The sequence below is a fragment of the Pseudophryne corroboree genome, chromosome 9, assembly GCF_028390025.1.
Source record: "Pseudophryne corroboree isolate aPseCor3 chromosome 9, aPseCor3.hap2, whole genome shotgun sequence".
NCBI classification, from domain to species: domain Eukaryota; kingdom Metazoa; phylum Chordata; class Amphibia; order Anura; family Myobatrachidae; genus Pseudophryne; species Pseudophryne corroboree.
The window spans coordinates 79941301-79954016 of NC_086452.1; positions in this window are offsets into that span (position 1 = coordinate 79941301).

Sequence of the window (12716 nt, forward strand, 5' to 3'; positions counted from 1 at the left end):
GTTTTCGGCAGGGTGGAATATTAAAGCAGCACAGAACAGGCAGAAAGCAAGAAATAAGAGATCTGAGGGAAATGATCAGCCAGTCCTTTCCTTGCACATTCAGAGCAGCGCCTGCTCCAGATTGAGAAATATGTGTGTCTGTAAGATTGGATTGTGCAGTGAACAGTAGCAAGAAGTGAACGGCAATAAATCACGGCGCCGTGAGACAGTGGGAGAAGAGCCTGCAAAAACCCCTGCCGGAATCAGTCTGAAGGTGACCTTACTGCGTGCAGACAGAAAAATAATACAATCAACGCGTATTTACACAAATAAAAATAACTTCAGACACAGGTCACAAAAAGCAAAGAATTTAAGCATGTAAACATTTGTTTTCTTAAGGTAACAGTAAAAGTCATTTGCAAAAGTGAAAAACATACAGAGCTTCTTATTTTGCCCATATACTGTGTTAGCCCATTTATCTGCCTTGTGAATTTATAGGTGCTTGCTTATATTTGGGCCAAGATGTAATGAAGTCCGATTTTGACGGCCTTGGGGGATGCCGGCCGAACTCTGACTTTTTTTAAAGGGGCAATCGTGCAAGGCTAAATCATGCTTTGTACACGATTGTCCTTTTAAAAAAAATGTCCCAGTTCGTCCGGCATTCCAGTTGGCCACCGAGCTAGGGCTTCATTACATCCCGCCCTTGGATTTTGGTAACTGCCCTGGAAAATCAATCTGCACTTTTGTGGGGTTGTGGGTTCAACCAGGAATTGAGATTGGTGGAAAAAGTGAAAGTGTCACATCATACATCAGTGTATTACCACTTTAGGAAACATTTTCCTCCTAAAATACATTGGATGAGTTTAGCCTAGAAAGGTGCTCTGCCCTATATGTACGCCTTGAAGGTGTAGAACGTGTCACATTGTAAGTATGGAATGCGAACGCAAGATCAAGAGTTAGTGGGGTCAATCCAATTAGCTGCGATATCATCGCGGCAGGGGCCGCACTTTATGGCAGGCCGAATTTGCACAAAACTGCTAGCCACCCCACAGAGGTCCGAGCAATTTTGTGCGAATTGGGGCTGATTCGAGCCTGCGAATGGTGCAAGATCGGGTGCCGTTGCTGGCGTTTAAATGCCATTGCAACGGCACTTTGCACCCTTTGCAGCTAGTTGGATTGAGTCGACCCCACTGTGTTGATAGTGACTACAGTATGTCGATCCTGGAAGGCAGGAGGTTAACACGCTACAGTATTTAGAGCATGTTAACCGGATGAGCATTACAACTGGTAAACACTATGTTTAATGTTGTCAATCTGGTTAACCCGCTGTAAGTAGCATGTACTGTAAACCCTGTTGACTTCTAGGTGCCTGGATTCTGGGATTGACATAATCACTGTCACTAGGTAGGCCAATCCTGGGATCGGGATCGGCGAGATCCTGGGATTTAGGCAGTGGTGTAAGTAGAAAAGATGTGTCATAGGCACTGTGTGTGCGCGCGTGCCAAAAATGGGTGTGGCCAAATGCCACATGGGGCGTGGCCAATGCAATGGGGGCGTGATACACATATGGGGGAGGGGCAGATACACATATGACCCCAATAGTGCCAGATACACTTTGCCCCACAGTGCCAGATATACATTGCCCCACAGTGCCAGATGTACATTGCCCCACAGTGCCAGATATACATTGCCTCACAGTGCCAGATACACATTGCCTCACTGTGCCAGATACACATTGCCTCACTGTGCCAGATACACAAATTCCCCCAGAGTGCCAGATATACATTGCCTCACAGTGCCAGATACACTTTGCCCCACAATGCCAGATATACATTGCCTCACAGTGCCAGATACACATTGCCCCACAGTGCCAGATACACATTGCCCCACAGTTCAAGATACACAAATGCCCCCAGAGTGCCAGATATACATTGCCTCACAGTGCCAGATACACAAATGCCCCCACTGTATCAGATATACATTGACCCTCAGTGCCAGATACACATATCCCCCCCAGTGTCAGATATTCCCCCAGTGCCAGATACAGAAATGCCCCCACAGTGCCACATATGCTCCCAGTGCCAGATATTCCCCCAGTGCCAGCTACAGAAATGCCCCCACAGTGCCAGATATGCTCCCACTGCCAGATATGCCCCCAGTGCCACATACACATGTCCCCGCAGTGCCAGATATGCCCCCCAGTGCCAGATACACATGTCCCCCCAGTGCCAGATATGCCCCCAGTGCCAGATATGCCCCCAGTGCCAGATACAGAAATGCCCCCACAGTGCCAGATATGCCCCCAGTGCCAGATATGCCCCCAGTTCCAGATACAAAAATGCCCCCACAGTGCCAGATATGCTCCCAGTGCCAGATATGCCCCCAGTGCCAGATACATATGTCCCTCCAGTGCAAGATATGCCCCCAGTGCCAGATACAGAAATGCCCCCACAATGCCAGATATGCCCCCAGTGCCAGATACACATGTCCCCCAGTGCCAGATATGCCCCCCAGTGCCAGATACAGAAATGCCCCCACAATGCCAGATATGCCCCCAGTGCCAGATACACATGTCCCCCAGTGCCAGATATGCCCCAGTGCCAGATACAGAAATGCCCCCACAATGCCAGATATGCCCCCAGTGCAAGATATCCCCCAGTGCCAGGTACACATACCCCCCTTCCCCTGCTGCTCACAACTGCTGCTATCTTGATCCTGTGTGTGAGGGGAGGAGAGCGCAGCCTGCGCCTCTCCTGCCCCTCAGTCTCCCGTGGCGGTGCGGGTGTCTACCTTTAATTCAGCGCCGGTCCGTGAGCCAATCAGAGCTCTGATTGGCTCACGGGCCGACGCTGAATTGAAGGTAAACATTGAGGGGAGGAGAGGCGCACGCTGCGCTCTCCTCCCCTCAAGTAGCAGCGGAGGGAGGGAGTGGCGGCCCATCAGTGGTGGGTACAGCATACCCGGGGCTAAATTCTTAAGGGTACGCCGTACCCACCAGTACCCGCCCACATGCACCGCTGGATTTAGGCACAAAAACGGCCAGGATTCAATCCCGGGATTGGAAGCTCCAATCCCGGGGATTGATGGATCAGCGTTGAGTATCCTCAGGACGCTCAGACGCTGCCTGGCTCCCTCCTCCCTAGCTCCCCCGCGCAGCGCAACATGCAGTCAGAGGTCACGCTGCGTTGTTACTCACCGCCGGGAGCCGCCGAGAGAGGGGAGAAGAGGTTTTCCCCCACGCCCGCCCACGATGTATGGTGAGTTTTGTGTGCGGGGCGAGGGGGGCGGCCACAAAGGGAAAAGCCAATCCCGGGATTGATCATTTTTCAATCCCGATTCCCGGGATTGAAAAAATGGTCGGGATTGGCCTCTCTACTGTCAACATAGTGACTGACTATCCTGTAACTGCTTCCCATAAGTATAGACAAGTGCCTCGCTTTCATTATCTAGGAGGATGTTACAAATGCAAGCCCTTAATAAGATAAAATATTTGCAATCCCTTACATAAACAGTCAACTCCCCCAAAAATGTGCTTTCAACATTCTTTGAGTCTCATTTAAAGATCCCTCTCCCATAAACAATCTTATCGCATGGGTATGATGTAGTACTAGGTTTAACTTTATTCAAGCTTCTGACCCTCACTCACCACATTACTGGGGTTATTAAGGGTTGTTAGCAAGCCAAAAAAGTTAGCAATTGAGCAAAACCAAGCAACACTGCTGGTGGGGCGGATGTAACACATGTACAGAAAGATTTAGCTGTGGGTGGGCTATATTGTTACTGTGCATGGTGAATACTGACTGCGTATTTTCTGCACTGCAATTTAGATTTCAGTTTGAACTCACCCCCACTCAAATCTAACTCTCTCTGCACATGTTACATCTGCCCCACCTGCACTGCACATGGTTTTGCACAATTTCAATTTTTTGGGGTTTGCTAACAAACCTGAATAAGGCCCAACATTTGGCATTTTCACGTTTGTAAATTATCCTTATTACAAGGAATTGTCTCTTCCTAACAAAAATTAATATTTCTATTCAAAGCTATTCTTAAAAAAATAGTGCAAACTATTTTCTGAATTAAATGTTTCTACTTAAATGTTAAGAAATGTAATTTTATCCTAAGAATATTTACTGTAAATGATTGCGACCCGTAAGAGTAGCACAATTACATCAATATAAAAATGGCACACAGATTTTAACAAAGCAAATGACATTTGTTAATAATGGATGTTTTGTTGCAAACATTAAAATAAATGTAATTAAATATGATGGTAATTTGGTCAGGTTTACTTTTAACAAGTGCATATCTAAACTGACTTACAAGTCAGAAATACATAAATTGTTTGCAAGCTTGTTGTTAACGTGAAACTGTAACTGTAATTAGAGGTGAGTGGTTTGGTTTGGTTTGGTTTGGTTTTGACTTGGATTTCTTAATTGGTTATCCGTCTGTCACATGTTTTGGATCGCAAATAGGTCAGATCCGAACTAGCGATAATTTGACAAAAAATGGAGAAACAAATTGAATCGCTCATCTATCTTTACTTGTAATTAATGTTTATTCCTTTAGTGAATTTCTGTTATTTATCAGCAGAGAGGCTATGAGGTACAGGCAGTGGTGCAAGTATGCGGGTACGCTCGTGTACCATTAAGAATTTGGCAGCGGGTACGCAGTACCACCTGCCACACACTTTGCCATTGCCACAATTATGATGTGCCACAAAGCAACAGGACCATGGTGCTTGGCAGCATAACAGCTCCTCCCACTTTGTCAAGGTTACTGGGAGTGCGACAGTGACTGTATTTTCCTGCCATAATTGAGGCATTACTATATATTGTTATTAACTTGGGGGCATTACTATATATTTCTATTATACTGGAGGTATTACTATATATTTCTATTATACTGGAGGTATCACTATATATTTCTATTATACTGGAGGCATTACTATATATTTCTATTATACTGGAGGCATTACTATATATTTCTATTATACTGAGACCATTACTATATATTTTTAGCCTTGCCTCCAGAATCCCCCCCAAAAAGGGTCTGTGTCATGTGACCACGCCGCTAGTGTCATGTAGCCACTCCCACTAGCTGCATGTGGCCATGCCCCATCACAACACATGACCACACCCATTTTTCATCACTCAGTACCCATAACAAAATATTTGTACTTGCACCACTGGGTACAGGTAATAAATAATTACACCAGCTAGGACTTGTTCAAGGAGCCCAGGCTAGCTCCCCTTCATAGCGCACACTGCCATCTCACTGTGGCAAGCATAGTATTTCCATGCAGTGTTGGGCTGATCCACCGGGCAACAGGGGAAACCCCCGGTGGGCTCCACAGCTGTGGGCCCACCTCCTCCTCTAGGGATTAGGTTCCCTGTACTATCCTAGTGCATTTGAATTATACATTATACATATGTTAGATTATACTGGACAGGACTATGGTGTATTTTCTACAGTGCATTGCTGTTATTAATCTGGTACATTATCATGCATGCACTAGCAATATTTACTATATATACTTATGAAGGGGCCCAGCCCATGCACTCTGTAATGGTTGGCCACACCCCCACTGGAGCCTACCACACCTTCAAGCATGGGACCCTACCGTTGCATTTCCCCGGTGGGCCCTTCAAGCCCCAGTACAACACTGTTTCTATGGTTTTGTTTTGTTTTTCTGGAAGGGGAATGGTCACGCCTCCCACATTTTTCCACACCTCCTCAGTATTACCCAGACCCACCATATATCTCAACAACCCTGTTTACCAGAACAAAATTTAAGAACAAACTTTGCATTAATCTTTGGTAGCCAATCTGACCTTTGCCTCCATTGTATAATTTGCAGCAAATGAAATCAAAGATGATTGCTGATTGGTTACTGTGGTTCATTGAATATTTGACACAGAACTGTAGTGTTAGTAAATGAGCCTATTTATTTGCAGATCTGGTCCCAGAAAAAATGCCAGTGCTTGCAAGTTTCAGATTCCTGCAGTACTCTAGTGTCAGCAGGAAGATATGAATGTGTTGATCCAATGTGTGTAACTAGTGCAGTTATTAATGTGCTGATTCACTTACAGTTTATTTATAAACTTAATTAGAAAAAACCCCCAATCCAGCTGTTGTTGAACCTGTTCTGTAGCTGGATTGTAAATCACAGTGTGGTTGAAAAATGTGGCTCCCAGATGAATCTGCAACAGTAACAAACTCTGCGGAACTGGATTTAAAGATTAAAACCGCTGGTTCCAGATTTAGTAGGACAAGGCAGTCAAATGTGATTAGTTAAACACAGAAGGGCGAGAAAGAGGAGAAACATATAACTGCTATTCAATAAAGAAATAATAATCAAATTGTAAATAAATGTTACACTAAAAAAGCAATAAAAAGTTTATAATATACCATCAACGGGCACTTTATTAGGTACACCTTACTAGTACTGGGAAGACAAAGGGTAGTAAAATTGCGCCTGAAAGTGTATTGAAATGAATGAGTGAACCGGAGTTCATACACAAATAATCTTTACTTCAATGTAATAATGATAAATAAGGATTAAATTACAGTATGTGAACTGATAATATTGGAAGGGAAAAGAAAATTATATAATAATAAATATTATTATTGGGGTATGAGGAAGAAAGAAAAAAGAGAAAAAAGAAAAATCAACAAGGGTAATATGATATGTTAAAATACCCTAAAATTCTGGTTGATAATAATGGTGTCTCTGGTTCACTAGAGAGGGGCGTCCCACCTCTCTGTGCTCTGTTGATGTTTAAAATGATAAGTTCCAAAGTGAGTCCCTCAAGGGGAATTTTTTTTGCCAATCTCTCTGGGTATCAATTGAGGATAATGACGGGTGTGGATATCCCGAACTTGGTGGTGTGTGCGTCCCACGTCATTAGTTGGGGTACCCCTATGCAGGTAAGGCTTTGGGAACTAACGGTGAGCAGGTGTTTGGACTCCGGACACCCTGTCTCCATCGGCATCCAGTACGATCAAGGTGGCACGTGGTTACAAGGCTACAAGTGCCCTCCCGAGTAATGGGAAGAAACCCCCTTTGTCCCCAGAACAGCCTGAATTCTTTGTGTCATGGTCCCAAGATTGTGCTGCAAACATTCCTTAGAGATCCTGGTCCATGGTGACCTAATAGCATTACACAATTGCTACAGATTTGTCATGCAGCAGATCTCTCATTCCACCACATTCCAAAATTGCTCTATTGGACTGAGAGCTGGAGGCTGTGGAGGCCACTGGAGTGCATGGGATTCATTGTCATGTCCATGTAAGCAGCTTGAGATGATAGATGTTTTATGACAGGGCATATTATCCTGCTGGAAGCTGCCATTAGAAGATTGTTAGGCCAGTAGACTAGGCTGCAAAGGGATGCACATAATCATCAACAATACTCAGGCTGTGGCAGCTAAACATTTCTCATTTGGGATTAAGGCACCTAATGTGCTCTACGAAAACAGTCCTCAGACCATTACACAGCCACCACCAGAAAGACCCATTAACACAAGGCCGGATGAATCCAAAGATTAATTTTGTCCATACCATCTGTATGTCAGCGATGATTCAGAACAGGTGACACTTTCCAATCCTTAGGTGTCCAGTTGAGCATGTGCCCACTGTAGCCTTGGTTTCCTGTATGTAGCTGACAGAAGTGGAACGCAGTGTGGTCTTCTACTATTGTAATATTGTAGTCTATTTACTTTACGACCAGACTTCCTATGCATTCAGAGATGCTATTCCACATAGGGCTTTTGTAATACATGGTTATTTGTCTTACAGTCACCTTCCTATTAGCTTGAACCAGTCTGGTCATTGTTTTTGACCTCTGTCACTCGGATGATTTTTGTTTTGTGCACCATTCTTTGTAAACTCTACAGACTGGGTGGCACGAGTTTCTGCCTGCAAGCGTACGATCCCCCGCATTAGTTGAACGGGCTTGTGTGGCTGTCCGCAAACACAGCCAATTTGCTTTGCATGCAACTCAGAACATACTAATCAACAGCAGGAGCTCTGCTTTAAAAAGGTTCCTCATCATCCATTTTTATTAATTTGAGTGTGGGGCATTACTTAAAAAAATACAATCTGTCTTCAGTAATTTTTCATACACTTAAGAGTTCCCATTGTCATAGTAATCTGTCAAAAAGGGAATTCTGGGTGCCTCCTCACCTTGCTGACACAAGGCACTGTAAAACATCACCCGTAACATCCTCAAGCAGAGAGATGTCCCAGAATTCACCACATTATCAGCACTAATCTTATGTAAGGGAAAAATATTGCACAACTTGTTTTTGAAAATGCAAGGTAGAATCATTCCATATAACATACCTCCTAGAGGGACTGGGTACATTTTGTTGACATTCATCACGTTAAGTTCGACATAGTTATAATGCAGCATATTGACAGTGGTTATTTGTGGACATGTTTAGATTGGAATGTTGACAAAATGTTCCTGGTGGTCCAGTTGTAATGTGATAGCCGGCAGGGCCAGGGCCATCAGTGATTTTATAAAGCATTGCACGCCAGGCCGTTTCATTACATAAGCAAGCAGTTTATTCACAGTTCAGACAGGGTTATCACAACAATAACATTTAACTCCTTGTTCTTCTCTCCAGCGTAATATTCATATGGGTTACATCAGGTTACATCATAGTTACCGACATTTGGCTGCTCTCTGCGGGAGAGAGCAGCCAGGTCGGCTCACAGGGCGGGCAGGGGAGGCTGTGACGAAGAGGAGGGGGTGGGCTGGAGGCGGGATGGGGGTGGAGCAAGGGTGGGTGGGGGCGGAGCAAGGGTGGGCGGGGCGGAGCAAGGGTGGGGGTCACAGTGACACCTCCTTTAAGCCACGCCCCCGCTCTGTAATGCCGCGATCACCGGCATTGCACTGCAGGGGGCGTGGCTATGATGACGCGATTCAGCAAGAATCGCGTCATCGACTGCCCGGACCGCCCACTTTACACACTAAGTGGGCGGACGGGCAGGGGGGACCCCCGAGAATCGGGAGACTTGCCTGCTCTTCCGGGGGGCCGGGAGGGTCACCCGATTTTCGGGAGCCTCCCGGCCATTTCGGGAGAGTAGGCAAGTATGGGTTACATCTCCTTTTATTTGCTTCACTGGCGATAACAGCATTTACAGTGATGTGGCAGCTTTACAGTACAGTACATACCAGTGCAGTCTCTGGGAATCAGTAGTGCGGCTTCCGCAAACAGATTCATTTAAATATGCTCTCCGCCATTTGCTAGGGGCTCTATCTAAACGGGATCTTTCATGGACACGTTACTCACCCAGGTCCTCTCCTGAAGACTCACACCTCCCATCCTGCTTCTTGGGTATCCCTGAAGTTGGGGATCCCCTTTGTTCCTGGTTCTTTCCACTGTACTCTGCATACTGTGGTTCTCACACTGCACTCTCCATCTCTCACTGAAGCTGCTGGCTTTCCTGTTACACTGCAGATATGGGCTCTCCCTCTCTTCCTAGCAGCACCTACATGCTGTTCCATATTGCCAGGGACTGTGGAGTACCATGCTTGTTCCACAGTCCCCAGACTGCGTTTCTCCTGGACACTAGCCTGTGCCCTCCATCCTCAGTCCTCAGCTCACACTGCCCTCTCCTGTGCTTTGTTTCTTGTCCTAAAAACCCCCTTACACTTCCTGTCCTAACCCCCTACATGTGGCAGGCTCTGTGAGAACTGTTTTTTCTAGTTTTGTGGCCATAAACTCCCCCACTCACTGATAAGAATTAAATGGCTTTTGGAACTTTCCAATATCTGTTAACATTCCAGTATGCCACAGTAACATACCTTGTTTGGTGGCTACAGCAGTATCTTCCAGTTTCTGCAGTCAGCTGGCAGTGAGTTCCGACTGATCATGCAGCAGTACTGCTAAACTCCAAACCTAACCTTCCCCTCAGTCAAAACAGCCTATTTTCAACCTTCCACTATTGCGGCCTAACCCTAACTCTGCTCTCCCACAGCCTAACTCTAACCCTCTGCTCCCACAGTCTAGCTTTAACCCTCTGCTCCTGCAGCCTAACACTAACCCTCCACTCCTGCTGCCTAACCTTTCCCTCCTGTAGGCTAACCTTTACCCTCCCCTCCCAAAGCCTAACCCTTTGCTCCTGCAGCCTAACCCTCCTCTCCCACAGCCCATCCCTAGCCCTCTGCTCCCGCAGCCTAGCCCTAACCCTCCGGTACTGCAGCCTAACCCTCCCCCTCCCCTCCTGCAATCTAACCCTCCTCTCCCACGGCCTTTCCCTGACCCTCTGCTCCTGCTACCTAACTCTAACCCTCCCACAGCCTATCCCTAACCCACCTCTCCCACAGCCTACCCTCTGCTTCTGCAGCCTAACCCTCCCCTCCTGCAGCTTCACCCTAACCCTGCTCTCCCACAGCCTATCCCTAACCCTCTGCTCCCATAGCCTATCCCTAACCCTCCCCTTCTGCAGCCTATGCCTCCTCTTTTGAAGCCTATAACTACCCCTCTCAAAGCCTGTCCCTAACCCTCCAGTACTTCAGCCTAACCGTAACCCTCCTGCAGCCTATGCCTCCGCTCCCGCAGCTTAGAACTAACCCTCCCACAGCCTTTCCATAACCCTTTGCTCCCGCAGCCTAACCCTAACCCTCCCCTCCTACAGCCTAACCCTAACCCTCCAACCCTGCAGCTTAACCCTAATTGTTTGAAATCTGATAATGTTGGCATTCACATGTCGACGTCCCAGATGTCAACACTGTGAAAATGTTGACATCCTGCAGATTTTCCATGTCAACATCATAACTGGTGTCTACATTATTGTCTAAATTGTAGTGTCTACATTATTGTCAACATTGTAAATGACATGATAACTGCAACCCTGCTAGAACTACAGTATTATTACAGTAATCTTACAGAAATTCCTGTAAGTTAGTAGCTAAAAAGTTAATTGCTATAAAAACAGGCGTGCAATGTCGACTTTACAGCAACAAAGTGGTTAAACAGTTACACAGCCATCTTTGTATTCAGACATGAACAGGCTTGTTCTCCATATCCCAGATAACGCCTTACTTAATTTTTTTTTTTTTTGTAACTGAAGGACTCTGGTAATATCAGATATAATTTAAGACTTTTCCTTAGACTTAGAAAAATGGCTGCCAACTCCTCCCTCGCCTCACAGAGAATCTGCCAGGATTACAGTTTTTACAGTCTAGTTCATTATTTCAAAACATGATGGAAGCAGCTGTTTCACAAAGGAGCAGTGAGGAATTCTTATCTCGTTTGTGCAGCGACTATTGTAAACGCTAATCCACCTGCTTAGCTAACCCCAATAACGCTATTAGTGCATGGCCTCTCATATCTTCTCTAGCACATAATGTGCTACAATATTCTCATTCACCATGGCCCATTCCAGGAATTTCACTTAGCAACATGCATTGGAGAAAGAAAGCTGTGAAACTTGTCCATTGCAAAGGGTTTATTTGCTAAATAGGGCATCTGCACAGCAATCTAAGGAGTGGTGCATCGCAAACTAGCACAAAGCCTAATTAAATCTCCAGCCTTGCATACGGCAGATTGCATCCATGATTAAAGAGTGAGTATTTAGTAACGCTACTTATTATGTGTAGTTTAACTAGAATATAAAAATAAATAAATAATCTGTAATAAAATAATATTGTACCTAATGTGATATTCTGGTAATATTTAAAGTTGCCTTTGTATTGTGGAGGCAGCCATTTTGGGGTCTACCACAAGTCGAGGGAATGAATTACTTAATTAGTAGCCAGTGATATCACTGAGAGGGGGGCTGTATGATACCATGGAGAGAGCTAAAGTGGAGAGAGATAAAGTACCAACCAATCCGTTTCTATCTGTCATTTTTCAAACAAAACCTGTAACATGGCAGTTAGGAGCTGATTGGTTGGTACTTTGGGTAGGATACATCAACGTTAGAAATTCTGTCAAACATCTGAACATTCCCCATATGCACCAAGTTCCAGAAAGCTTGGACCGAACAGTCAACACCATCACCATCTATAGATGGCGTGGTCTTAGAGAAGTCTATGGGATTCTCTTGGCAATGTTCCCTGTAAAGGATAAAATAGGATCCTTTTCAGTGTCTTCTGATGGCCGCACATGCACAGAAGGATCTCCGGATCATAGACCCGGACATTCCCACACTACAAAGAACAACTCTTATCGGGAGAGCTGTGTACTGCCTAAATCTACATGCATATGGCGTAAATAAATGCCGCTATGTATGCGATCAGTACCATTCAAAATGCGATACGTGATGCATCCTGGTGTTCATCTCTCTTTGCACTTTATCTGTCCCGTTTTCAAATGCAGCCACTTCGCAAGGAATGTGTAATATTACTGAGGCATTTTATGAGTTATCCAGCAGAGGCAGATGTTTTTTGAGCTGAGGCAATTTTCAAAATGCAATATATCCATTTATAGGCTAAATGCTTCAGAACTGCCTCTACCATAGGTGCACTTCATTCCCACCTACATTTTGAAGATGATCTCAAGGGCAGACTAGATGCGCCAAGTGGTTCTTATCTGCCGTCAAATTCAGTTTCTATGTATCGCCAGGAAATCCATCATACAACTTTGGCTCCACCCACCAAGGCATAATGTACCACTGCACAACTAATCACGCCCCCGTCCTTTTCATTTGGGAGCCTGATAGAACTTCCCCAACTTTGGAAGTCTCTCAGACAGTCTATGGTACGCTTCATAGGGACATTA